Genomic DNA, 26920 nt, shown 5'->3' with positions numbered 1-26920 from the left:
GAATGCCTTGGTTGTGGGGGTAGTTATCTGTCAGACCTTTCCAGTACAAAGGTACCTTTTACATTTGTAACCAATGAACAATTTTTGTAATTAATAAGTAATAAAAGTGAATACTCTGTTCCCCACAATAATGGAACAGAGTTTACATGCTAAGAATTTATGGAGGAGGTTTCTGATTTCCAGTGACCACTGTTGGCTGTGTCTACCCTGAGTTGTCTAGTGGGAAAAGTCTAGGGGAACTTCATTCTCAAGTTCATGGTGTCAACACAGCAAGTATGTGGGATTAGGGAGTATTTCTTAGTCTCTATCAGTAGTGTAATTACATAGAAATTTGAAGACTTGACAGAGTGTAATAAATACCGGAAACTCCTTCTACACACTCTGTTTGTATTTAAAATAGATTTGTATTCAGTTGCTTCATTCGTGTCCGACTGTTTGCAACCCCATGGACTGAAGCCTAGCAGGCTTCTCTCCATGAGATTTTTCAGGCAAGAATACTTGAATGAGTTGCCATTTCCAGCCAGGGATCAAGCCTGCGTTTCCTGTGTCTCCTGCATTGCAGGTGGATTCTTTACCACTGAGCCACCAGGAAAGCTCTCGTACCTAATCCTGTAGTTTGGTGCCAGGAGAGAGGAGCTGGATGACACAGAATGCCCATGGAAAACATCTGTGCTCTTGGACTTGGTGAAACCATTGTTTGTGCCAAGAAGAGTGTGTCTGAATAAAATATAAGTTGAGAAGAAGTTTAGAAATAAAAGTTTACATTTTGAGAGGACTTTTGTGCCTAACCACTGAATATACTTTCAGAATGTCATTCAATCTATCTTTCAAAGACATGAAAGTGGTGATGTATGACTTACATTGTTTCCTTTGAGGACTGGAGAAAATTGGAGCACAGAACTGTGACTCACTCTGAATCCATCCACATCATTGCAGGGGTGGGGGCACGTCTATGCTTTCCTGCTCATTTCTTTAACATTAATGAAAAGCAGATTGATTTTTTCATTTTAGGATGCAATGAGATAAATGAAAGGGGAGGTCAGTTGAGTTTTTCTTGCTTGAAAATTGCACAGTCATATCTGAGACACCTTCCTCATTCTAAACCAACCTGGAGTAGTAAGAATAATTTAGACAAAGAGTATGAATGAATGCTGAGCAGTGGAGAACAAAGAAATTAAGAAACCACTCAGAAATAGCTCAAGGATTTAGTTCAGAGGCAAGGCTAGGAATTTAGAATCTTATTATCCTGGTTTTGAATGGGATTTCAAAACACTAATTAGTGCCCTAACTCTTCTCTGAAGCAGATCATTTCACTCAAAGGCCAGTTAAGAAGTTAGAACTTAAAAGAGTAATTCTCTGAGCGGCTCTGTTGCTTGTCTTCCCTGAATCACTCAGGACTTAATGATGGGGAAAACCAGGGGTGGAATAAAGCTGTGGACTGTGTGGGAGAGACAGGGAGTCCCAGGGCTGTGGGTAACATCAGGCCCACTGCTCAGAGCAGGTCCAGAGGCTCTGGGAGCCAGGGGTGGAGCAGAATGTGCACTTGGGTGGCTGCAGGCTCTGCCCGCTGAGTTAAACAAACAAATGACTCAGGCTCTATGGCCAAATGTGGGACCATCAGCTCCAGCTGTCAGACCTTCCTACCAGGGTCAGGCTCAGCCCTCCTTCCTGCCTGCTCTGAGGGACTACCCACTGTTGCTGCCTTCTCAGCATGTGCCCGTCTGCAATGAGGACTCTGTTTTAGGGCTGAAAACCATTTTTCCCCATGAACTTAGCCCCAAGTCACACTTGTATCAGATGCACTGTGAATCCCCTCTACACCCATCTTCAGTACTTTGGGTTTCATGCATATATAACCTCGCACAAATAGCTTCAAGTTCATGGCCAAAAGCTGACATCAGCCCCAAGAGGAACGCTGATCAGAAGCTATTCAGCTGGCTCAGTTTCTCACTGACTGAGACCATCTTTCTGATGTGGAGCCCCAAGCTTTCTCACTGTGCTGCCTGGGATCAAACCATTTCCTCGGCTGGGTCTACTTGTGCCCTCAGTTGAGGTTGAAGCCCTGAGAGTCACATCTACCCTTCTGCAGAAACTGGTCAGCTGGATAACATTGGACTATAGACTGAGGAATTCAGAAGAGGGTCTGGAATCAGTAGTCAGTACAACGTTTTATGGGGTTTTAGAGGCTTCTGATGACAAGCCATAAACTAAAATAGATAAACCTCTCAGAAAGTAAGGAGTCATTTTGACATCTGAAATAATTTAAGTTTCTGTTACATTTTCAGAGCACAAATCATCCACCAGCCTTAGATTTTAGCTGTTTCCCTGGTTGTCTAATTTGTTTTTAATTTCATTAGAGTATGGCTGATTTACAATGTTGTGCTAATAGAGGAGAATGAGAGCACTGTGGACCTTCAGAGTTACTTGCCAACAACAATAAGACGTGGACCAGGGACTTGGGAATCAGCAAGATCTGTTCTAAGCACCTTGGTGCCGAGTGTTTCCTGGGATCACAACAGCTAACATCTTTATCAAGATCCAGTGATTTTGTTTGGAGTAAATTAATCTGTACTTCTTTGCATGAAACACATGTGGTTCCCTCCTTACAACTAAAAATGATTTCAATTTCTGTCCACTGGGCAGGGTTCCCTGTCTGGGTTTCAGGAGTGGACTTGAAGAAGGACCAAAGACCCCTGATACATCACTGTTTTGACCACAAAAGGACTGAAGGACACAGCATTAAAAGAAGAGAGGAGGGAAGAGCAATAACAAAAAGTAGGTGAGCATTCCAAACAGAAACAAGACAGGAAAAGGAGCAAACAGGTTTTCCTAAGTAATAATTTTTCTTAAAGTTTTTAGTTTCTATATTACAAGTTTCCATTGAGTGTCCTGAATAAAAATGGGAAGGAAAAAGGAAACCTCTTGTGGCAATTAGCTAAGTGCCCCAGAGCCCTGGTCTCCCCCTCTCTTCTTCGCGGCAGTCTTTTATTTCTGATGGGGGCCCTGAGGTTCCTGGGAGGCAGACTCCACTCCCAGCCCCAGGGCTAGGGTCTATAGTCTCTTTTATCTCCCTGGCTACAGAGATTGGTTCAAAAGTGGACTGGCTACTTATGAAACCTCAATTAATGGCTTCAGATTTTCTGGGAATGCAGAGACAAACCATTTTAATAGGAATTCTGGAACCAAAATAGGAGCTGGGAGTTGATGGCAGTCAACGTCTCTGTTATTGGAACACGTTAATTGCTTTATTGTTCAAGCTCATTTGAGCTTGGGTTTGTTTCTCTCTGTGAATGAGAATTACTTATAATCGAATCAGAGTAAAAGAAATCTCATCAGGAGATTTCAGAATAACAAGGATGAAGCTATAGTTCTAAAGTCTTCTTGCAAGAAAAAATAAAGCACATCATCTACAAGGAAATGATAACCAGACAGGCCGTCAGTCTATCATCAAAATTTCAAGGTGGTAAAATCATGGAAAAATATCTCCCAAATTTCAAGGGAAAATTATTTTTATCTTAGAACTTTACAGAGTGAAACTTTTCTGAAGTGTGAAGTCACGACATCGTTAAATCTACATTTTTTTTTGTTGAGTTTGCCTCCCACATACTCTTTCTTAAGAAGAAGCTTAAAGATACGCTTTTGGAGAAATGAGGGGCTCCAACAAGGGAGGGGAAGACGTGGACTGTAGCCTGCTTCTGGTCAGTCCAGCCAGGAATGAAGGGACACCCTGGAACCGCAGCTGTGCACCAGCCAAGGGGCAATAGGTGTGAGGGGGGAGGGGGCACCCAGGGAGGACACCTCCACCTGTGGGAAAAGATGACCCTAAGGGGCAGACTGGGAAATAAAAGGTACCTAGAAAAAAAGTTGAAGAAGTCGGACAGTTATTTACTACAGAGAAGAAGAAAACGCTGTATAAAAATTTCATAGCTCATAGTCATGATCAGTGATTATAGTGTGAATCTGGATTATTGCTCAGTTATCAAAAGATGCCTACCTCCACTGGGAGAATATGGCTCGGCTTTTGAAGAGCTCCATCCACATCATGACGGAGTGAATGCACCCCTTACTGTGTGTGTGTGCTCAGGCGCTCAGTCGTGCCAGACTCTTTGTAACCCCATGAACTGTAGCCCACCAGGCTTCTTTGTCCATGGGAATTCTCCAACCAAGAATACCGGAGTGGGTTGCCATGCCCTCCTCCAGGGAATCTTCCTGACCCAGGGATCGAATCAGTGTTTCCTGCATGAGCAGGCAGATTGTTTAGCATCTGACCCACCAAGGAAGCCTTTTATTATGTGTAACTCATGGATAATTATGAATAATTAACAGATGTTTAGTGAGCAGTTAGGCATTTTATTTTTGTGGTTTTCTTATATTGGGGAACACATGATTTTTCAGGTTTCAAACATAAGCACTTGAAAATCCCCTAGATCCTAAGTAAGTGCCTATGGTGACTAACAGAACACACTGGGAGTGGTCTTAGGACCACTCATTAATTCACATTGACTGAGCAGTAACTGTAGGCAAAATAATATTCTAAACAATGTGAAGTGTTAAATTATAAATGAGTAAAAGATACAGTGTCTGACTTCAAAGATTATAATCTATGAACAAAAATAAAACTTATTCACGGAGCAAAAATAAATAAGCATATTAAATCAAGGTGAAGATAAATTATTCAGAATCACTGAAGGTTGATAATAAAGAGGAAATAAAAATGGGTTGGAAATATACAGATTTCTTACAGGTTTTTTCCCTAAGCCAAATATTAAAGAATTCATTTATTTTATAACTCTGAAAAAGTCATTTAAATCCCCCTGACCCCACTTTCCTTATCTGAAAATGAGAAAATTAAGCTAAACCTTTCCTTCCTGCTGTAAAACTTGATATTATGATTCTGACAGAATTTCCCATCAGGCAAAAATAACATTTCAAGGAAAACAGGGGTTTTCTTTTATCAAAACAAGGAGATAGTTCTTCTGTCACCCATATTCAGATCTCTAGAGATTATTCCAGATGAAAAATTCCATATGGCAGTTGTAGAAAGTAATGCATTTGACAAAGAGCCCCCAGAGCAACTGAAGGTCAGGAAGGGCTTACTGCTAACTCACACCACACTCAACAGACAGATTAATCTTCCTACAAGATGCTTTGGGCATAACGGACCTTGCCCGAAACACTTTAATAGCTTTCCCCAGCACACAGGATCCAGACCTACAGGAACACATTTCAAACTGCCTTAAACATATGTACCAGGCTTCCAATTCTTTTTTTTTTTATATAAATTTATTTATTTTAATTGAAGGTTAATTATAATATTGTATTGGTTTTGCCATATATCAACATGAATCTGCCACAGGTATACACGTGTTCCCCATCCTGAACCCCCCTCCCTCATCCCTTCCCATACCATTCCTCTGGGCAATCTTGAGAAAGAAGAATGGAACTGGAGGAATCAACCTGCCTGACTTCAGGCTCTACTACAAAGCCACAGTCATCAAGACAGTATGGTACTGGCACAAAGACAGAAATATAGATCGATGGAACAAAATAGAAAGCCCAGAGATAAATCCACGCACCTATGAACACCTTATCTTTGACAAAGGAGGCAACAATATACAGACTTCCATTTCTAATAACAAATTACCAGATTGCAAAAAGAAGACAATGTTCACAAGCTATTTTAAACAAAGAGAAACATATTGAAAGAATATGTTTGTTGTTGTCTTTCAGTCGCTCACTTGTGTCTGACTCTTTGTGACCCCATGGACTGCAGCACACCAGGCTTCCCTATCCTTCACCATCTTCCAGAGTTTGTTCAGAATCATGTCCATTGAGTCAGTGATGCCATCTAACCATCTCATCCTCTGTCACCACTTCTCCTCCTGCCCTCAATCTTTCCCAGTGTCAGAGTCTTTTCCAATGAAGTGTGGCTACCTTTGAAACCCAGGGCAGTATGTACAGCTGGTTTTGCCAAGGGCTTCCCAAGAAAGGGAGTTGTACAGAATCAAGACACCAATTATTGATAAAATGGGTACATTTGGACACAGACACATAGGGAGAACACTGTGAGCAAGAAGGAAAAGACTGGAGAGGAGTATCTTACAAACCAAGGACCACAGGGGACAAGCCATGGTGGCAGCAAATGCTGGAAGCCTGGAGAGAGGCAGGGAACAGATTCCCCACCAGCATCCTTGGTAGAAACTAACCCTGTGCACACCTTGATCTCAGACTTCCAGCCTCCGCAACTGGGCGATGATACAGTTGTGTGGTTTCAGAATGTGAAAGTCTGTTCTGGCCACCCTGGGAAAGGAATTCATATGGTAATCCTACATCTCATTTTTGAGGAACTGATGAAATGTTTTTAAAAGGGGCTGGGACATTTCAGTCTCATTAGCAATGAGTGAGGGTCAGTTTCTCCACATCCTGGCCAAGGCGTGGTGCTGTCCAACTTTCTGATTGCTGTCCTGGTGTGTATGAACTGGCTTTCCATGGTCATTTAGAAAGTATTTCCTTATAATCCTTATTATTCTTATAAGATTAATAGTAATGTTTCCTCTTTCATTCCTGATTTTAGTATTTAAGTCTTCTCTCTCTCCCTTTTTCTTGGTCAGAATTTTTTGTCAACTTTGTTGATCTTCTCAAAGATCCAACTTTTGATTTTATTGATTTTTCTCTGTTATTTTTTAATTTTCTGTTTCGTTTACTGCCACCCTTGTCTTTATTATTTACTTCCTTCTTCTTGTATATTTTTAAGTTTTTAATGTTTACTTTGGGAATTATTGTTAACATCTTTATTTATACCAATCTAGGAAATGGCAACCCACTCCAGTGTTCTTGCCTGGAGAATCCCAGGGACGGGGGAGCCTGGTGGGCTGCCGTCTATGGGGTCGCACAGAGTCGGACACGACTGAAGCAACTTAACAGCAGCAGCAGCAGCAGTTTGGATTACTATCAAATTAATGTTAATGCTATACAAAAAACTTTGCTTTTGTATAGATATGGTCTCCATTCCCCACTTACTGTCACAAAATATATCTGTATGCATTGTTTCCATCAGTTTGGGCTTATAGTCACTGCAGTATGCATTTGTGTTTTAAATCAAATAGGGGGAAATGGAGAAAGGAAATTAAATAGGGTAAAATAGAGTTACAAACAAAAAATACATTTATACTGCCTTCTGTATTTACCTGTGCAATGATCTTTATTGGTGCTCTTTATTTCTTTACATCAGAGAAGGCAATGGCACCCCACTCCAGTACTCTTGCTTGGAAAATCCCATGGACGGAGGAGCCTGTTAGGCTGCAGTCTATGGGGTCGCTAAGAGTCGGACACGACTGAGCGACTTCACTTTCACTTTTCACTGTCATGCACTGGAGAAGGAAATGGCAACCCACTCCAGTGTTCTTGCCTGGAGAATCCCAGGGACGGCGGAGCCTAGTGGGCTGCCGTCTATGGGGTCGCACAGAATCGGACATGACTGAAATGACTTAGCATAGTATTTCTTTACATGTATTCAAGTTAAGGAACGGTGTTCTTTCTTTTCAAAATAAAGGACTGCTTAATAGTATCTCCTATAGGTCAGATGTGCTAGCAAGGAACTCTCTTAGTTACTGTTTATCTGACTATCTGATTATTATTTTTTATCTGGGACTTTTAAATTTCTTCTTCACTTTTTTGTAGCACAGCTTTGCTAGATATAGAATTCTTCTTTGACAGCTTTTTTTTTCTTTCATCACTTTTAATAAATCAACCACGACCTTCTGGCTCCCATGTTTTCTGCTATTTTCACTGATACCTTGTCAGATCCAAGATAATTAGACTTTCTGTTTTTATTTTTCTTGCATGGGTTCTCCTTATCCTGCATTCTTTCTAAAAGTCACTGTATCAATCTAGATCCTGAAATAAAACATGATTTTTCTCAGGGTGAACATACCAAAAATGTGATCACCAAAGTGATCTGAGCCCTACAAAATCTTTGCCTCATCACCATGAGAGATTTTCACAGTCTACTGGCAACTTTAAATTCTAAGTTGCTCCAGCCACTAAGTCTAACTACACTGTGAGTTTATTGAGAGCAAGTAAAAGATATTCAGTACTTAGTGCATTAATATTTTTTATTGATAATGGCCTAGATTGTGTTTAATTCACATAATAAACACAGCAAGCACATACCACACTTTATTGATGGAGCTGAGTGGTGCGTGTAATGTGAGCAGCATTTACAAAGGAAGGAAACAAGACAATGATGGGATGCTTGTTAAGGACCCAATCAACTTGAATGTGATGCTCTATACCACTGGACATTGTGAAAGCAAATATCTCACTTAACCCACCCTGGTCCTGGGTGACCCTCATCGTTTGCCTGAAGGAGCCTGGTATGACCTTGCCTTTAATGTCTTGATGAAGATGATGTTTCATTACTTTAGCTGTTAATCCTCTATTGTTCTTACAGAAACTTCAGCACCATAGGTCACATCCAGACTGAATTTCCTCTCCTTTTATTCAGTTTTGATGAGTTGTTCATACATAGAAAGATATGGTAAAACTTCCAAGGGAAACAAAAAAGATTCATGATGCAGCTGATTCGTATTCAAAAGTGAATCATCTAAAATCCATGACGTTAACTTTTAATAAAAAGGCGGATAAGATGGGGACTCTTTTTGCTACAGGGGACACTTCTCTCTAAATGGACATCCTCCCAGTAATAAGGTCTCATAGGGGGATAGCACTTCACACTTCAAGCAATTGTTACATGAAGAATTAACTCATTTGGTTCACCTAGGGAGGCAAGCAGGCTTTATAAGCCCTTTTCTAAAAAATGAAAACACTAAAATATAGAGCAATTTGATTTGCCTTGGTCATACTAATTACTAGAAGTGATTTCCCCTGATAGTAATATTGACTTAATTTTCACAGTACTAACAGTGGCGATGGTGGGGGTAGGGGCCAACAGGTGGGAAAGGCAGGTTTAGGGAGTTCTCATTTTTAAATTGAAGTATAGCTGATGTATATTATTTTGCTAGTTTCAGATGTAGAGCAAAGTGATTCATTTATATACATATAACTGAGTAATATAAATATTTCAGATTATTTTGCATTATAGGTTATTAGTAATATTGAATATAGTACCATGTGCTATATAATAGATCTTGTGTTTATTTATTTTATATATAGTAATATGTATCTGTTAATCCCAAACTCCTAATATACCCCTCCCTCTTTCCTTTCCCCTCTGGTAACCATAAGTTTGCTTTCTATGTCTATAACTGTAACAGATATCTTTATAAAACTATGAGTAATCATCTCTAAAGGAATCCATGCCACTACTACAGCTCTTGAAGATGATGACGATAAGACTGATGATGATAAGGATTTGGTGTTAATAGTGTTAACATTTATCAGAAAATCAGTAAAGGCCAGGGATTGTAGTAGATACTTAGACTGAATTAATTTAGTAAATACTCACAGAATCATTAAAAGTTAAGTGTGTTTGTCTAAGTTCAATCAGGAGACAGAAAACTACACAGTAATTTGAACAGAAATATAATGTAAAGAGTTTTAAAACAACTATAAGAAGGTTAAAGATGTAAAAGAAACTTTAAAGAGTAACATACAGCTGAGGGGGAGTATCCAAGGAAAGGGAAACTTGGAAGGGTGGCCTGCATCAAGACCAGTCTTTTGGACTCTGTGGGAGAGGGAGAGGGTGGGATGATTTGGGAGAATGGCATTGAAACATGTATAATATCATATATAAAATGAGTCGCCAGTCCAGGTTCGATGCCTGATACTGGATGCTTGGGGCTGGTGCACTGGGATGACCTGGAGGGATGGTACAGGGAGGGAGGAGGGAGGAGGGTTCAGGATGGGGAACACGTGTATACCTGTGGCGGATTCATTTTGATATATGGCAAAACCAATACAATATTGTAAAGTTAAAGAATAAAATAAAAAAAAGAAAAGAAAAACAATCTGAAGCCCTATTTGGCCATGATTCAGCTATGTGACCCTGGCTGACTCAATGGCCCTCCACTTCAGTTTAATGTGCTAAATGAAGATTTTGGATTACAGGATCTCTTAAGGCTCTTTCTGTATTGGACTGTGAGGCACTTAACTGTGAGGCAGTTATGTTAATAAATAATAGATACACATATACATAGATTATTATTTAGTACATGTAAAAACTGCTCTTTTGAAGAGGGCTTGAACAACCAATATCAGATTGATTATATTCTTTGCAGCCGAAGATGGAGCAGCTCTATACAGTCAGAAAACACAAGACCAGGAGCTGACTGTGGCTCATATCATGAATTAAAAAAAAAAAAAAAAAAAAAGACCAGGGTGCAGAACTCACTTGACCAGTGGTTGCAGCCCACTGCACAGCAGAGGCTGTTGTTGGGTTCCAGACCAGAGAAACAATGACCTTACTTGCTTGCTTAGAAGCAAACGTGTAAACACATCAAGGATGGCAGGGCCAGCCTTGTCTGATCCCCCTTAGCACTAGGAGCCTCCTGAGCAGAAATTAGATCCCTGATTAGATCTTTAAAAGCTGGTCAAGCCAGTTCTTATAACCTGCCCTCAGATATTCATAAACGTATAATTATGCACTTAAATATCAAAGTATATTGAGAGTTACTCCCTGTTTTAACAGGTATATATTTAACACTCATTAAATATGTGTTGGATGAGAAGTGAGAAAATGTGTCCTTAAATTGTGGTTAAAATTAATAAATTCTGCTTAGGATCTTCCCATTGTATGTAAAATAACATTTGTAACTATCCTAATACTTGCTTTTGTTGGATTATACTTTGAATTATTTCTTTTATTTGCCATGACTGCAAGGAGATCCAACCAGTCCATACTAAAGGAGATCAGCCCTGGGATTTCTTTGGAAGGAATGATGCTAAAGCTGAAACTCCAGTACCTTGGCCACTTCATGAGAAGAGTTGACTCATTGGAAAAGACTCTGATGCTGTGAGGGATTGGGGGCAGGAGGAAGAAGGGAGACAGAGGATGAGATGGCTGGATGGCATCACTGACTCGATGGACGTGAGTTTGAGTGAACTCCAGGAGATGGTGATGGACAGGGAGGCCTGACGTGCTGTGATTCATGGGGTCGCAAAGAGTCAGACAAGACTGAGTGACTGAACTGAACTGAATTGAAGAGTCATCCCATGACTTATTTCTAAGTAGCTCCACTGAGCTCTGTCTTGCACTGATCTCTAGTGTATTTTCTCTTTAAGGATGAAAAATGTACAATGCTGACCAATGGTTTCCTATCCATATCAGTATGGACACATAGATATTTATTTAATACTTTGGATTGCAATGCAGTACTGCTGTATTTAGGCTTCCTCTGTGGCCCAATGATAAAGAAACTGCCTATAAAGAAGGAGATGCAAGAGGTGTGGGTTCAATTCCTGGATCAGTAAAATCCCATGGAGAAGGGCATGGCAACCAACTCTAGTATTCTTGCCAGGAAAATCACACGGACAGAAGGGCCTGGCGGGCTATGGTCCATAGGGTTACAAAGAGTCGCGCACGACTGAAGCAACTGAACATGAGCAGCACTGTTGTGTTTTGCTGTTCAGATTGTTCCAGATTTGGTCATTTCAAACTCTTTGAGTTTAGCTCTAGTGAACCTTTGACAAGCTCCCACTATTATGTTTTTAGAGTACTTTCTTCCTCACTGAAACAACAAGCAACCCCAGGTTCATTTTGTATGTTTCCTTCCCCAACCCCAGAAGCACGAGTCCTGGTCACTCTATTGGAGGACGTTGGAAACCAAGAAATTGGAAGTCTGTGTGCTCACATATAATGCAATGTCACTGCCTCTAGACACTCTCAGGGGCAGACTTGAAAATACATGAATGTTTACTAACTCATGGCTACACGCCTATCTATAATTTTTTAATCTTCCCTTCTGTATCTATTTTAGGTATGAGTTCATACTGGTGCCTTTGAATCCAGCCTAGGAACAAAGGATTCATTATAGCTTTTGTCACTTGTTCAACGGAAATCCCACCCTCCAACAATGAGGAACTGGTTCCCACCACCTGGTATTGATTTATTTAATTGTTCAGATCCATGATACAAGTTTGGCAGTATCAGAACTGTTCACCTATAATCCCATGTTAATCGTCTTCTTGAGGTAATTGTCTTGTTATTTATTTTATGGGTTTTTTATTTTTAAAAGTTATTTGTGTGTTACCAAGGAAGACACTTCAGCTTGGTATAAAATTCATGGAGAACAATGTGGAGATTCCTTAAAAAACTGGGAATAGAACTGCCTTATGATCCAGCAATCCCACTGCTGGGCATACACACCGAGGAAACCAGAATTGAAAGAGACACGTGTACCCCAATGTTCATCACAGCACTGTTTATAATAGCCAGGACATGGAAGCAACCTAGATGTCCATCATCAGATGAATGGATAAGTAAGCTGTGGTACATATACACAATGGAGTATTACTCAGCCATTAAAAAGAATGCATTTGAGTCAGTTCTAATGAGGTGGATGAAACTGGAGCCTATTATACAGAGTGAAGTAAGCCAGAAAGGAAAACACCAATACAGTATACTAATGCATATATATGGAATTTAGAAAGATGGTAACAATAACCCTGTATACGAGATAGCAAAAGAGACACTGATGTATAGAACAGTCTTTTGGACTCTGTGGGAGAGGGAGAGGGTGGGATGATTTGGGAGAATGGCATTGAAACATGTATAATATCATATATGAAACGAGTTGCCAGTCCAGGTTCAATGCACTATACTGGATGCTTGGGGCCGGTGCACTGGGATGACCCAGAGGGATGATATGGGGAGGGAGGAGGGAGGAGGGTTCAGGATGGGGAACACATGTATACCTGTGGCAGATTCATTTTGATATATGGCAAAACCAATACAATATTGTAAAATTAAAAAATAAAATTAAATTAAAAAAAATTCAGATGAATGCTGTGGTGAGATGGTGATGAGATATTATGAGACTTACAAGAAGGCTTTTCAAAGACTGAGAGGAACATTAGCATATAATCGATTTTATTTGGATTTTCCCCAGATCCCTGGGAAAAAAGTTGCATTAATTATCTTTTGCCACTGATTCTTGGTTACATGGACTATGAAAGAATTATTATGAAACCCCATTCAGTTCAGTTCAGTTGCTCACTACAGGCTTCCCTGTCCTTCATCATCTCCCAGAGTTTGCTCAAACTCGTGTTCATTGAGTCGGTGATGTCATCCAACCATCTCATCCTCTGTTGGCCCCTTCTCCTCCTGCCTTCAATCTTTCCCAGCATCAGGGTCTTTTCTAATGAGTCAGCTCTTCACATCAGGTGGCCAAAGTATTAGAGTTTCAGCCTCAGCATCAGTCATTCCAATGAACATTCAAGACTGATTTCCTTTCACAGTTCGTGTACTATTGAAGCCTGGTTTGGAGAATTTTGAGTATTACTTTGCTAGTGTGTGAGATGACTGCAATTGATGAAACTCCATTAGGAAGAAATAAAAAAGGAAAATAGAAAGCAAAAATTTACCCCTGAGGTTAGTACACATGACCCCATTATGACACATGAAGTTTTAACATCCTAACACTGGTATTCTCTTGAATTTTCATATCTTTTTAGGTATCTGGATGCTGACCCATTTTTACTGAGTTTCCAAAGTGGGTCAGTGGTAAAGAATCCACCTGCCAGTGTAGGAGACACAAGAGACACCGGCTGGATTTCTGAATCAGGATGAGTCCCTGGAGAAGGAAATGGAAACCTACTCTAGTATTCTTGCCTGGAGAATCCCATGGACAGGGGAGCCTGGAAAGCTACAGTGCAGGGAATCGTAAAGAGTGGAACACAACTTAGCAACTAAAGAACAAATTAATAAATTGTGCAAATGCAGCCTCTTTATTTCCAGATCCTATCATTAAACAGTGCTGCCTTTCTCTGTTTTAAAATTTAGAATCCAGTTCTTCATTGAAAGAGAGATTTTCATTTATTTTTCATTTGAAAGGCATGCCATGTCCTGGGTGTGTTTAGGAGTTCCCTTAGTGACTTCATCATAATTGGCTGAAATATTTTTACAGGATCTGATCCAGGCTGAGTTTGACAGTGCTGTGAATTATAGAACAGTTAGTTCTTCCTGACCTAAACAGTTGTCAGGCTGTGAAATCAGTGCTGCTTGAGGCTAAGTTACATCAGAAGGTTAATGCTCAGTCTCTTAACTCTGTGGACCTTTATGGCTCAGATATTCCTAGTGTGACAAGCAGAGATAGAGCCCAGTCATCTTGGCAGGACCCTGGGTGAACACATGCATGGAGCACAGCATATGCACAGTTTCTCTGGGCATTTGGCCTTTTAAGGGAAGAGTCTAAAAGGCCTTTAGAATCCACTTTTTATTTTAAACCTAAGTTGGCTTCCCTGGTGGCTTAGATGGTAAAGAATCTGCCTGCAATGCAAAAGACCCAGATTTGATGCCTGGATCAGGAAGATCCCCTGAAAGAGGAAATGGCAACCCACTCCAGTATTCTTGCCTGGAGAGTTCCATGGACAGAGGAGGCTGGTGGCCTACAGTCCATGGGGTCACAAAAAGCTGGACACGACTGAGCGACTTTCACTGGCTGATGCTCAAGAAAGATAAAGGACTTAGCCGTAGTCCCCCAGGTGGCCGGTGGATGTGACAGGTCAGAACGTGCATTGTCTGTATTTCTGACTTCTAACCCACATCTCCATCTGCCAGGCCTCCTTCAGGGCATGGGGACCAGTCTGCTGGGTTGTTCACTCAGAGGAGTTGAAATCCAGGTCTGAATAGTAGTCCAGAACCAGAAAAGGCCAAACAGAGATGACATGGGTGTATCATGTCTTCTTTCAAATAGTAAAGAATCTGCAGCTCAGGTTCAATCCCTGGGTTGAGAATATCCCCTGGAGAAGGGAATGGCAACCCACTCCAGTATTCTTGCCTGGAGAATCCCATGGACAGAAGGATTCTCTAATATACTATATCATGATGTAATATCATACCATATTATGCTGCATCATGTTATATTATACTGTATCAAGTTATATTATACTGTATCAAGTTATATTATACTATATAACATATTATACTATATCATATTATATTGCATCATATCATATCATATGTTGTATCATAATGTATCACAGACCATTGATATATTACATGAAAAAAGCCAGCAGAACTGTGGATAAAGTCAGGTGGCAGCTGGGTCCCCAGTCAAAACCCCTCCTTTACCTTTCTTCTGGCTTATCAGCATGGAAAAAAAAAAGTTAAAATGGAAAGCAGAAGTATCAAGAAAATGCAACTTTCTGTAGTAAAGGACCAAGAAGAGAAGAAGAGGAGGATGACTAGAGAGGGAACAAAATGAGATGGGGATGGGTGTCTGGGTGATTAGGGCATCACAAGGAGCCGGAAGACAGAGTCCGTGCTGCTGTGATCACCAGAGGTCAACTGGCAGCCTCAAGGAGCAAGAAAAGGACAAGCTCATTCAGAAATTCATGCAATGGGAATTGTAGGCAAATACAAATTGCCTGCTTCACCACATTTATATTGAGGTCTTGGTAAGTCTAACAGAAAATGGAGAAATAAAAAGTAATTTTAAAAGGAAAAAATGAATTCTTCTTAAATCTGTGGCTGAAATGGATGTGCCTTTCAGTCAGAACAACTTTATTATATAACGCACTATGAAACTGTTATTATCCTAGCTGAGAATGTTGAATTCTCAAAAAATAAAAGGAAAAAAGAAGAAAAGACCAAATGAAACAGATAAAGGTACCAGCAATTTTGTAAAAAGGCAGAAAGGAAATGACTATATACTGATTTTCCATGAGGTTGTGTTTCTCACATAGGAGCCCAAATAAACAAAGAAAAGTCATGTCATTAAAAATACTTCTTATAAATGTTTCCAAATAGCTGATAAGATGTCTGACTGTTGGGCTATGTGTTCACCACCACAGTGAAATGTAGGGTCTGAGTGCAGAACTGTGCACAGTTTTAATTCATTTGTCATGATTGTGTCATCAACCTCTGGTATCAACCTTCAAGATCATGAAGATTGTAGGTCTTTGGCTTGTCATTGATAATTATTTATCTGGCAATTATGTATTACTTTGGCTTTTATAACTACCTTAAGTGTCTGTATGCTCAAGTTTCAGGGGTAATATTTGAGACAGTTTTCTCCCAAATGATGAGGGGAGAGTAGGGGAAACACATGTCATATCTGAATAATTAGAACCAACAAAATCACTGGATTCAACAACCTTGATAACAGAGCAGAGCTGTTGCACTAGTGCAGTATATACACTTTCATTATTGCAAGAATGCGAAATAATTGCGTCAGCTGCCATTTTAGAATTCATAAAACACTCTCCTATAGAGTGCCTACTTAATATTCTCTATGGTTCTGTGAGGAAGTATAGTATGATATGGGAATATATTTGGTCTTTGTCCCTGGTTCATGGCACAGAATTCCCCAAACCTTGATATCTCCTGAGTGATACTGAAGTTGGAGCTGGCCTCTGTACCCCAACACTGAATTGAATCTTGGAGACAGAGTTTTGGGTGAAATAAAAAAGAATAGCTTCATTTCTTTGCCAAGCAAAGGGGGCCACAGAGGGCTAATGCCTTCAAAATTGTGTGTCTGGGTATACCCATGGAGGAGGAAAGGTTGTGTGTTAGGAGTCCTATAGTCCAGGGATAGAGTTGCTGATAAGAATCCACGTGTGTGCAAGGCTCCACCACCCACATCCCTTCAAGCCAGAGATCACCTGGTGTCAGGTGGTGATGTGACCTCTCTGGAATGAGGAGTGCTTCATCAAGTAGTTAATATCTTCTGTTTGTTTTTTTTTAGTTCTGCAGAGGAGCTCAAAGATATTTTGTGTGTCCCTTGAAGGGGAACCAGGACCCGCCGCCAGGCTGTACTATTGTTTCTTAGCTGTTCATCCCTTGTCTCTGCACCCCCTCCCTTCCCTAATTAGCAGCTGCTTGAACTTGCCCTTCGTCCTCCTCCGTTAATTGTTGTTTAGTCACTTAGCTGTGTCCAACTCTTTGCAACCCCACCGACTGTAGACCACCAGGCTCCTCTGTCTATGGGATTTCCAGTACTGGAGTGGGTTGCCATTTCCTTCACTGGGGATCTTCCTGACCCAGGGATTGAACCTGCATCTCTTGCATTGGCAGGTGGATTCTTTACCAACTGAGTCACCAGAGAAATCCCTCTGTTTCAATACGAGTGTCTTTTTTATTCATCCTGCGTCCCTTCCCATCACTTCGGGTTTATGCTAATTGAAGTGACTTAGAGTGGAACCCCTAGACCCTCAGGATGGGGTTGGTCACCAGAAAGCCCAAGTGCTTGGATAGTTGAGATGATCACACCCACGACCTCCAGGGGTGGGGTGGGGGCTGGAGATTGAGCTCTTAACAAGTTCTTCAAAAACAGCTGAACTAGCTGAAGAGTTGGGAGGGTGCATCCGGAGAGGCGTGGAATCCACCTGCTCCTCCCTCCTTACTCTACCCCTGAAGCGATTCCATTTGTCTGTTCCTGAGTTGTATCTTTTATAATAAACTGTTTCTTGTGTTTTGTCAGCTGTTCTATAAAATCATCAAAACTGAGGAGGGGAAGCATGGAAACCCTTGACTTACAGCTGGTTGTTCAGAAGTACGGTGGCAGCTGGGACTTGAGACTGTGTCTGAAGTGGGACCGAGCCCTTCACCTGTGGGGTCTGCATCACCTTTGTGGTCAGTGTCAGAACTGAACTGAATGAAAGGACAGCTAGGTGGTGTCCTTTCCACCACCAGTTGGAAAACTGGTCACTGTGGGGAAGAAAGCACCCTACAAATTTGGTATCAGAGGTGTTTGAGTAAAAGCAACTCAGGCAGACAGGTTGACATCATTCCCTTTTACAGGTAGGCTTACAAAGCTCAACTGATTCTCTCACAGGATGAGCCAAGCAGGGTGTCCACGGAGCAGGCTTTACCTTATTCTCATACTCATACCATCCCCCTCTTGACTGTGGTTGAACCAGGTCTGGTCCTGTCATCTACAAACTGGCACTTGCCAAGAGCATTTGTCAGCAACTCAACAACAGCAGCAAGGACATTTGCCATCTGCCTCTGCAGAGACTGAAGCCTGTGCTGCTGCAGCTGCTGACCTTCAACACCCGCAGAGGGAGTTTGGGGTGGAGAGTGGGCACTCTGTGCTCCAGGGAATCTAGTAGAACAGGTCTTTAGATAGTTAGATATTTTCAGGAACTGATTTCTTGATCCCAATCCTTGCATTTTCTCATATTTATCTAGAAAAGCACTAAAGCCCTTCCTGATGACATCAGCTCCTCATGATAGCAGAAAATCTTTTGTAAAGTAAGTGCTCAGTTGCATTAAACTCCCCCTTTACCAAAATGTATATTGACCTTCCCCCACTGCTTCTTAGGAACAGTCTCTCGGAACTCTCTGAAGTGCTGTCTCCCAGGCTGCAATCCTCATTTTTCCCCAAATAAAACTTAACTCGAAACTCTCATGTGGCACATCTTTTTTAATTGACAATCCTGACTAGTCACAGGGCAACATATTCAATGTCAAAACTGCAGAAACCTAACCAGTAGCCAGAGGCGAGGGTAGACCCAGAATAACTGGACAACAAAATCAACCTAAGCTAGTTTCCTTAGACGTCAGTCTACAGAAGTCCTCCGCTGAGAAATCACACAAAAGCTGCTTGTTTCTGTTTATTAATATCATTATCTCAGTCTTCCCAGAAGTACCTTTCCCTCAGCACTTTGTGGTGGTACCAAGTTGGTTTCTACTTGTCCCATTAACTTATTGCAAGGGAAAAGGCTATATGTGAAAACAGAGGCACCATTGAGAGAGGAGAAGAGATGAGTAGATTTTATTAAGCAGGAAACTGGCAAAGGTTTGACAATCTCTTGCTAAGGCTATTTAAAAGCACTTCCCCTCAGACGACAGAGCCACAGGGTAGCCTGAATTGAAAAAGGGCAGCGGTGTATATGTGTTTGTGGGCATGTGTGCATGTGTATGTGTGTGTGGTGTGTCTGGGCATGTGTGTGCACACATGTTGTGTTTGGGAAGAGGTTGTGGACAGTGATAGGAAACAATTCAGGCTAAATATAAAAATCATCACTTAAATTATAGCTTCGTGAGCATTCCACCTGTGACATATTCCCAGGTCATCACAGTGGGAGACAGAGCATCCCCACAGTGGCAGTGGGGAAGCAGAAATCCAAGCGACATCATTTGCTTTAGAGCAGCAGTCCGAACCTTTTTGGCACCAGGGACCAGTTTCATGGAAGACAATTTTTCCACAGATCGGGGGTGAGGGACAATTTAAGGATGACTCAAGCATTTCGCATTTATTGTGCACTCTATTTCTATTATTATTACATTAGCTCCACCTCAAATCATCAGGCATTAGATCCTGGAAGTTGGGGGATCCCTGAGTCAGATCACACTTAGAAAACTTGAAATGGAAAAAACCCAGCGACGGTGCTCAGACTTTTTATTGAAGCTGTGTGTTAAATTATGCAAATATTTTCCAGCCATGTTAGTTTCATCTTACTTAGCTCATCCACCTATGACACATTAAGTGCTGCCCTGAACTGAAAAATCTAGCACTGATTTCAGTAGGGCCCTCCCCTGAGCCTTTCTTTTCTTCTGAAATGATCTCACATGGAATATAACCTTAATAGCAAGTCGGATGGATAGATTCTGTATTCATTTTCAAAATCTGAGTAGCTAGCTGATGGATGGCCTTTCTTGATTACTATAACCATACCCCAAAGTGCAAATCAGACAGGTCCTGTTCCTCTTAATATTCTTAATGCCTTTAAGACATTTCGTGCTTAGCACTCTTGAACAGCTCCCTAGTGTCGCGGTGATAAACTCCAGCCTCCTTGGAGAGCTCCAGAAGGGCCCACTTCCTGCTGCAGGGCTGGCCCCCGGCCTCACTGGGTGTCACCGCATCCCTGAGCACTCCAGGCATACAAAGCTGATGGCATTCCCACATGCCCTCTGCTCCCAGATGTGCCCGGTGTGTCAGGAAGAGATTGTGTGCCCAGAATAGCTGCCCCCACCTCTTCACCTGGCTGAGTCCTCCCCTCAGCACTCACCCCAGGTCAGGTGCAGCACGCCTCTCCCTCTTGGGCCCTTGCTCTGTCTCCCCTGTCTTACTTCCCTTTGTTACTGCAGCCCCTCTCACACCATTAGTTTCCCCGTATATTAACCTTCCCGCAATTTACTGACCCTAGAAATTCGGAAGTCTTTTCCCATGTGTTTTGTCTTCTCCACAAATTTGTCGCCCTTTGTTAAAATGGTACATAAGCCTCCAGGCTAGACTACTTTTACGGGGTTTTCATTTCATTTCCGTAAAGCCCCACGTGTACACCCTGGGCCAGTGAGAAAGGAGAGGTATCCCAGTTCAAGGAGCGTGCAGCATCAGGCACCAGAGGACAGCGAACCCCGGGCGGCCCGCAGGTTAGTGACCTGTGAGAGTTACCGGGATCATGGCTCGGGGTGTCCCTGGGTTCGGGAGGTAAAATGTCAGGAAGCCAGGAGGTAAATAATAAGACATTAGACATATTACAGAATGAGACGGAATTTTGATTTTGAACCTGTACCAATTGTGCAGTTTCAACCATATCACGTGCACTGCTCTATTTTATGCACTTTCAGAGTCAAGGCCATTCTGAAACAGGGGAGCTGGGGTCAGCTGATGGCCTGAAATGAAAACGTGCACATCTTTCAGCTCCAAAATAATTTGACCTGTACCACCTGGGAAAGCAGCTGCCCCCAAGAGGATGAAGGTGTATGTGGGTTGGAATATGGCACACAGAAGCCACAGGACAGGAAAAGTCAGGATGGGAGAGGAAACCAGTGTTAAATCAGTGCAGTGCTGGGCTGTCAGCACCAGTGCCTGCAAATACACCCCAGGAAACTTGGCACGATTACCCAGGGCTGTGCATTCCCACCTCTCCCCAGCATCTTCTCTGCTTACCCCCTTTTGAGTTTCTTGCATTTCCAGCTGTTTGGGGTCACCTGCAAGGTGTACACGTGGCTGCATGCATAGCACAAAATCTTGGGATTTCCATATAGACAGCTTCTTGCCGCTCCAGCAATTCCCACAAGCAGAGTGGGAGCCTTTTCAGTGCACGTGTGCGTGTGTGTGTGTGTTCACGTGTTTATCTCCATAACAGCAGCTACATTACAGAATCTGCCAGTTTGATCATTTCAATTCTGCTCTGCTTGGAAAGCTAATAGAGCAAAACCCAAAGAAACGACATCAGAGTCACAGCTCATTTCACGTGATCTCCATCTGCTGCTACAGAGTCGAGAGTTGCCTGTGACCTTAGGGAGAACTTCTGCCAAGAAACTGTCTAGGGAGGGAGATCAGGGACCAGGAGAGCTTGCTCATTTGCCTCGGAGGCTTCAGTTGATGGCTGCTGTTTTAAGGACTGGAAAGGATGCCCATATGTGACACTGTTGCTGTAGCTCCCATCCTATCTTGCCAACAGCTTTTGGCTGAATCTTACACACAGATTCAACGATGCCCTTCCCTCTCGGTTGACGTCCTCCTGCAGTCTGCTGCTTTCAGCTCTTGAGCTGTGGCTTCCTGGCTCCTCTCTCCTCAGCTCACACCGCCACACCTTCATCATCCTGGAAAATGAGAAACTGAACTCGACTGATACTGTTTCCATCACCAACTGCAGACAGTGTATGTTGACACTGAAGAACACAGCCTCCAATTCTGCCATATGAAGATCTTTTTTTTTTTTTTTTTTGCTATAAATTACTTATCAGTCTCACCTGCTGCTGCTGCTATACTTGAAGTCCATGGGAACAAAGATTGAATCTTGGCCACAATTTATTTCTAGCATCTAGCCAGTGTCTGACTCGAGAAAAATACACATGAATTAGCTGTTGGATTATTAGAGGGCTTCCCTAGTGGTTTGGTGGTAAAGAATACACCTGCCAGTACAGGAAATGTGAGTTTGATCCCTCGTCCAGGAAGTTTCCGTGGAGAAGGAAATGACAACTCACTTCAGTATTTCCCTTTTAAGATAATTTGTAAATAAATTTATGCATATAAATATCCAATTTCACATTAAATAACTTATTAACTTTATTTATTTTGATTTTTTTGTTCATCATGGATTCTTTTGCATCCATTTTTATTTTTATTTATTTTCTGGCCTTGCTGCATGGCATTCAAGATCTTAGTTCCCAGCCAGTGATTGAACCCATGTGCCCTGCAGTGGAAGTGTCAAATCAACCACTAGACCACCAAGGAAATTCCAACTTACTAGTTTTAAAGCACACTGATAATTTTCCAACTCCACCATTTGTTTCATATTAACACTCTATTGTGGGGAGGAGCTTACTGTTCTTCACTTTTTATTGTCTGGTTGGTTGTTTTCCTTGGAGTTCCTATATATATATATAAAACTTTTTTATTAATCAGTGGGTGCTAATGCATTCCTGTAATTGCCTATTTTTATGTTCAAATTGTTCCAAAAATGACCGGGGCAAGTCAGTTCATGTGAGTACCTGTGACCTTGTGACCCTTGCTCCTTCCATTATTCTTCTGGCATTGCTCCATTTTCTGGTGCAGTAAGTTGTGCTAGGACCATCTCAGAATTTTCCCATCCCAGCTATGACCTCCCTGGTGATTCACATGTTAAATTATCTGCCTGCAACAGTGATTCGATCCCTGGGTCAGGAAGATTCCCTGGAGGAGGGCATGGCAACCCACCCCATTATTCTAGCCTGGAGATTCCCATGAACAGAGGAACCTGGTGGGCTACAGTCCATGGGGTCACAAAGAGTTGGACATGACTGAGTGACTAAGCACAAGCTGTTACCTTTTATCTAAGGAAACCTTGTTCATTTCACTGGAGAATGATATTTAGAAGCCAACCTCTGCATGTTTATCGGACATTTGTGTATCTTACTTTGTGAATTTTCTCTTCACATTTATGGTATACTTTCATCAAGTCCGCATAGCAACTCTTAGGATGTGGCTGTGTCCTCTGTCTCAACCTGGGTGCTGGTTACACAGATATGCTCCCTGTTATTATGAATATTATTCTCAGTAGATAGTTTAAAGAATAATTTACTAGATGACATCTGTAAACAAGACAGAAGTGAAATCTTCAGAAAATGACATCACCTTTCCTGGGAACAGTAGGACCACTTTCTCTATAATTTGAAATTGCACTGAACTCTTTAATTCCATATTTTATATTTTTTCCTCCCTTTCCTCAAAATCCTATTTTGATTACATTAAAAATCAAATGTTAGATATAGAGGCTAATTTTAAGCTCTAAATGTCTATTATAAAATATGTTCTTCATTATTTAAAAAAAGGAAATTATAGTCCATCTTTATTATTTCGTTTCCCACTTGAAAGACAAAAACCTTGTTAAGATTTAAAAAAAGGGGGTTTCCTTTACCCTGACCTTGCTGTTATAATACAGCATGATTTCTATCCTGAAAATTGGGAAAATGCAAATGTACTAAGATGCTGAAAATTCAAGATCATCATAATATGACTACAGCATGACCTTGGCAGAGGGAGGCAAAGAAAGCAAGCACAGGAAGGCACAGGATTATTCTAATAATTCAGAGCTCAAGTTTTCATCATATAGCAGATTTCCCCAATATAAATCATTCTAGCTCTGGCATTGCTGCTTCCTAGGCAGTCGCTTTTAGAGTAGAACACATTCTTATGCTAAGTAAGTGTGCATGCCTTGGTACTGAATACATTTCTTTTTCTGAGACTAGAATATTAAAAATAAATATTATCAGTCCCTATGATAACAAAATACACACACTTCAATGAGAATGTAAGAAGAAAAACATTTAAATGCTGAAAATATATGAAAAAAAGAAAAAACACAAGCAACCATTTGGATTTTTAGAACTAAGTGACTTGAATTATTCGCTGATTAGGAATTTTGTTGTTGTTGTTGTTGTTTTAGATGAGTAAATATATCCTTTTTGGATTAGATGTGTATGTGCTTAGTCACTCAGTCATGTCTGGCTCTTGAGACATGGGATTTCCCAGCAAGAATACCGGAGTGGTTTGCCATTTCCCTTTCCAGGGGACCTTCCCAACCCAGGATCGGGATTGAACTAGATCTCCCGCATTGCAGGCAGATTCTTTACCCACTGAGCCACCAGGGAAGCCCCTCCACCACTTGGATTAGATGGACCCCATTTTATAGTTTCAGAAAAACATCTATTTCTGCTTTATTGATTATGCCAAAGCCTTTGACTGTGTGGATCACAATAAACTGTGGAAAATTCTTCAAGATATAGGAATACCAGACTACCTGACCTGCCTCTTGAGAAACCTGTATGCAGGTCAGAAAGCAACAGTTAGAACTGAACATGGAACAACAGACTGGTTCCAAATAGGAAAAGGAGTACGTCAAGGCTGTATATTGTCACCCTGCTTATTAAACTTATATGCAGAGTACATCATGAGAAACGCTGGGCTAGAGGAAGCACAAGCTGGAATCAAGATTGCCGGGAGAAATATCAATAACCTCAGATATGCAGATGACACCACCCTTATGGCAGAAAGTGAAGAAGAACTAAAGAGCCTCTTGATGAAAGTGAAAGAGGAGAGTGAAAAAGTTGGCTTAAAGCTCAACATTCAGAAAACTAAGATCATGGCATCTGGTCCCATCACTTCATGGCATATAGATGGGTAAACAGTGAAAACAGTCAGGGACATTATTTTTTGGGGCTCCAAAATGACTGCAGATGGTGACTGCAGCCATGAAATTAAAAGATGCTTACTCCTTGGTAGGAAAGTTATGACCAACATAGACAGCATATTAAAAAGCAGAGACATTACTTTGCCAACAAAGGTCTGTCTAGTCAAGGCTATGGTTTTTCCACTGGTCATGTATGGATGTGAGAGTTGGACTGTGAAGAAAGCTGAGCGCAAAAGAATTGATGCTTTTGAACTGTGATGTTGGAGTAGACTCTTGAGAGTCTCTTGGACTGCAAGAAGATCCAACCAGTCCATCCTAAAGGAGATCAGTCCTGGGTGTTCATTGAAAGGACTGATGTTGAAGCTGAAACTCCAGTACTTTGACCACCTGATGCAAAGAGCTGACTCATTTGAAAAGACCCTGATGCTGGGAAAGATTGAGGGCAGGAGGAGAAGGGGAAGACAGAGGATGAGATGGTTGGATGGCATCACCGACTCAATGGATATGAGTCTGGGTAAGCTCCAGGAGTTGGTGATGGACAGGGAGGCCTGGCATGCTGCGGTTTATGGGGTGGCAAAGAGCCGGACACGACTGAGTGACTGAACTGAGAAACTGAACTAATTTTATATAATAGCAAAGAAATGTATTAATTGATTTTTTACTAATGCAAATGAATGTCCTTCACAAGCAGCAGACAAAGAAATCACCAACAAAATCAGAGTTTAATTATTTCCTTAATAGCAACTTGGAATCAATATATCTGCCTAATGCCCATTGCCAAAACTTAATTCCCATCGTATTCACTTGCTTTTATGTGATTTCAAGCAATCAGAAGATGAAAAGAGAGTACATTTCATTCATGTTATAATAACAACTTTAAAAAATTATACACATAATGTTTTGAAGGGAGCAAAACAAGATAAAAAGACAACGAATAAAGAGGACAGGTACTGGCATGTTTCTCGGCTCAGGTGTCCACTTCCAGGGATGAGAAAAAATAGACTCAATCAGGTTAGTACACTTGGCTCCAGCTTCACTTCCAGGATAAACCAAATAGCTGAACAAGTGTCCATGAATCCAAGATCTCAAATTATCTTCCTGAGTTGGTCACCAATTGGCTGTGACCTTGCAAAGCTTACTAGCTTTTCTTAAACACAGGTAGTTTTAGAAACAGGTGCCTGTTTTGTGTAACTAGCAACTCCTAAGATGTTGTTTATAGAAGAGGTGGGGGCTTCCCAGGTGGCGCTAGTGGTAGAGAATACACTGCTGATGAAGGAGACATGAGACGTGAGTTCTGTCCCTGGGTTAGGAAGATCCCCTGGAGAAGGAAATGGCAACCCACTCTAGTATTTTTGCCTGGGAAATCCTATAGACAGAGGAGCCTGGCAGGCTACAGTCCATGGGGTCGCAAAGAGTTGGACATGACTGAGCATACACCTTTAATATAGCTACTCCTGATACAAATCACGTAAGGATTTTGGAACTCAGCACTGTTAAGTGACTTATTAGGTGATAGGCTTACAAGGTGGAAACACTGGGACTGAACACTGGGCTCTTTCCTTCGTGTTTCCTATGTAATAAACTGTTACTGAGAAAAGAGGTGACAGCCTCACAGCAGACTCCTCACAGGCACCTTGCAGTCCAGTTTGACCACAGTTTTATCTTTACAGCCTTTCGCTGCCTGGGTGCTGTTTCTGGGGCCCTGACCTGCCCACACACCTCACATCCTGTCACCTGGACCAGAAAAGTAGCATCTTTGTCTAAGCGCCCAGTGATGGGACTTCCCCAGCAGTCCAGTGGTTAAGACTTTGCCTTCCAATGCAAGTGGTATGGGTTCAATCTCTGGTTGGGGGGCTAAGATCCCACATGCCTCATGGTCAAAAAACCAGACCATAACACAGAAACAATATTGTAACAAATTCAATAAAGACTTAAAAAAAAAAAAGGCACCTAGTGATGTAACAGCTGCTACACCAGGAACATAACTCCTTTGGGTGCCTGTAGATCCTGACAGAGCTGCACTGAGGAATTGACTTGCTAGAAGGCACATGCATGGAGAGTGTTTCTTCATTTACTCAGTCAGTACTTTCTTTTGAGGAATTACATGTGCCAGGCACTGCATATGACACTGGGACTGAAGCAGAGTCCCCCCAGTAAGAGTTTAAGGAGGAGACAC

The sequence above is a fragment of the Bos indicus genome, chromosome 11, assembly GCF_029378745.1.
Source record: "Bos indicus isolate NIAB-ARS_2022 breed Sahiwal x Tharparkar chromosome 11, NIAB-ARS_B.indTharparkar_mat_pri_1.0, whole genome shotgun sequence".
Taxonomy (NCBI): Eukaryota; Metazoa; Chordata; class Mammalia; order Artiodactyla; family Bovidae; genus Bos; species Bos indicus.
This window is presented reverse-complemented; position numbering follows the sequence as displayed.